Raw genomic sequence first — 2,824 nt, forward strand, 5'->3', positions numbered from 1 at the left:
AGTGACCTGCTTTGGCGGGCGGGGGGGGGGAAGTAAACAAACAATTTATTGCTACCTTCACAAAATGCAAACAAAAGGCACGCACCTTGCCCTGGGGACTGGCCCCGGCAATATCTAGTTCAACAGAACTCTACTCAGTGGCTTCTCTGCTTGTCTCCTTGACATCCTGGAAATTCTAGAGGGACAAATCATGCCTGAGTTGCTGCTATCTATGCCTTGTAGAATCTTAAATAGAATGAAACAGGGCCCCAACAATCAATATTACTGACAAATTAATCTCTGTGAATAAACTGCTGTTCACTTCCAGGGTGTCCCAGTCCCTAGAATAGTTGTGTATATGGAGTTGAGAGGCCTTTTCACCACTTTGTTGGTCTTTTCTGTGGTCATCTACTTGTGGGTGGCACCTGGTTGCCTGTAGGGACTCAGTTTTGGAAAATCAAATGTTGCAGTGGCCCCGGCCTTGCCTTGTTAATTTCCTCCCTGCTTGGGCTTCATCCCCATGCTAGAACAAGTGCAGGATTTATGTGAAGAAGATGGCCTTCCTCATCCTGAGGGAGGGAGAAGGCAAGAGAGGAGCAGGTGGTGATGGAGACCCATTTCTGCCCAAACTCAGTTTACCAGAAATAGTTTGGAAGCTGAGATACTCAGTGTTAGTTAAGGTTTTTCTTAAGGAGTAGGAAAGGGACACAATACTTCTACAACGTTTTCAAGATTTGTAAATTTGCATGGAAGCGGTCTCAGAAAGGACGCTCCTGTTCAGAACTAAAATCTACCCAGCCTGCATCACTGTCAAATATTGGGCTGCTTTCATGCCAGTTAGCAAACCACCCCTACCCCATCACCAAGCCTTCTGCTGCCCACTGCTCCAGCCCTTTCCCGGTTCTTCCTCCCCATTGCTTGACTCAGCGCCTAAAAGGTTAACATGCGAAGCCGCCCAGTGACCTCCCCCACACTTGCTTAGGTTTGGGGTTCTGTTCCATTGGCCTGGGATCTGAGACACTCAAGAACCTCTGAGCAAATGGCCCAGACTTTTCCCCAAGTCCCAAACAGTAAACACCAGCAAGAATCAACAGTCACCAGGGTATAATTGTCATTAGTATGTAAATTTTAAAAGCTCAGTCAAAAATATCAATACCTCCCACTTAATTTATTACTATATAAAGATGAATGGTAGTGAAGCATTGCATTGATTTTTCAGAGCCCTTAAAAAAATGGTGAGGAAGAAAATAGTCAAAGACAACACAAAATGCTGTGTCTCAAAATTAATCGCTGTACTGTTTTTAAATACACATGCACTTACAAAAGCACTGTACAGCAGCCCATACGGTTCAATCTTATTTGATTGCCTTTTCTGAAAATGAAGAAATGGAAGAGGCCATTTATGTAAAGAGCCCTCTCAGAATGGATTAGATGTAAAGACGAGTTAGCATTTTTACTGTATCGACAGCAAACCATTAGGCAGCCACACTCCAGCCTGGCCACTGAGAGGAAATCGAAGAGCACAGTTCCCCAGCAGGCCTGGACAGAACAACTTATCAGTCTCTGGTCCTTGGGAAACCTGGCTGTCACTGATGATCAAACTCCAGGCCCAGTTCCTCTTTCTATTTGGTATAATGACATCATGCTATTACCCGCGTATTTACTAAAATGTTAGTAGGAATAGTCATGACCACTAAACAAATAAGTACATTTATCATCAGGTTTAAACCTGGTTCTGGAAAGCCTGTGACATGGGAATTGTGTTTGTGTCTAAGGTGATATGGAAATCAGTGCGTAATCATCCCTATGCTGCTAACGGATGGGTCACTTCCTTGCATTTGACATTTTAAGATTTTTGCATTTAGACAGAGGGAGAAGGGGGCTTGCAGAAAAAAGATTGCAAGGGAGCAAAATGGAAAAGAAAACAATAAAGATGCAGAGATGTATTCATTTTGCGTCTATACTATCATGCTGCTCACTCCACTTGCTTTCTGTTCTGCAAGCATCTGGGCCCTGTATCTTTTGAACAGTCTCCTGGTTAAAGCAGATAAACCTTGAGGTAGCCCAGATAGAGGCTACATCTGTCAGCATCTCCTATAGAGCTAGGATTTCCAAAAGAATAGGAATGCTCATGTGTTATAATATTAAAATAAGGATATTATTTGTCTCCTATTTCCAGAATTCCAGGGGTTTACCTCCTACCCTCCTCAACAAACCCCGTGAAGGGTGGATAATTGCTCCGGGCTTTATTACAGCATCTAGAGAGACTTATTTTTTAATAGAGATGTTCCACCAAGAATCAGACTACATGCACCTAGCAGTGATTCACATTCAATGGACTAGAAATAAGCAGCTTGGCGAGGAGCATCTTGTCAAAGGAGCCCCAGTCTCCAATAAGGGCTGTTGATCAGAGTCCCTGTGACCGGACTGATTCTAATTTATCAGAAGGCTTCTACTGTGTGGAGCAGGAGCTTTGTGCCCCTCCTGGCTCAGCTTGTGAAATAGAGCAGCGGTTCAAAAACAAACCTCAAGTTACTAGATGCCTTCCTGCTATAATTGGATTTAATTCATTATCTTTTATTTCAATAAAATCACAGGAAAACACAGGGATGTAAATGTGTAGACTAATTGCTTATGGAAATTCAGGTGCGACACTTGGTATAAATCCACCTCTTGCAAAAGCAAGACACAGTTGTGTCATTATCATAGAATTTTACAACAATATGTAATTACGGAGAGAAGCAGGTATAATTATCAAGCCTTTCCACAGAGCAGGTAGCATTCTTGGTTAAATATTTACAGCTACACAAACAGCTGGTAATAATGAGAGTTTTCTCAGCCACCC

At 42.8% G+C, this 2,824-nt stretch overlaps 1 long non-coding RNA gene across 1 annotated transcript in view; it reads left to right on the forward strand.

Annotated features, from left to right (window-relative positions):
• Window positions 1-2,236, forward strand: part of LOC104865933 — a 6,988-nt gene extending 4,752 nt beyond the window's left edge. Inside the window, exon 4 of the long non-coding RNA XR_781305.2 lies at window positions 2,159-2,236. This is a non-coding gene — a long non-coding RNA (uncharacterized LOC104865933). The remainder of the gene's footprint in view (window positions 1-2,158) is intronic.
• Window positions 2,237-2,824: the final 588 nt, after the last annotated feature.

Source organism: Fukomys damarensis, unplaced genomic scaffold (assembly GCF_012274545.1).
Source record: "Fukomys damarensis isolate Sample0158 unplaced genomic scaffold, DMR_v1.0_HiC HiC_scaffold_32, whole genome shotgun sequence".
Lineage (NCBI taxonomy): Eukaryota > Metazoa > Chordata > Mammalia > Rodentia > Bathyergidae > Fukomys > Fukomys damarensis.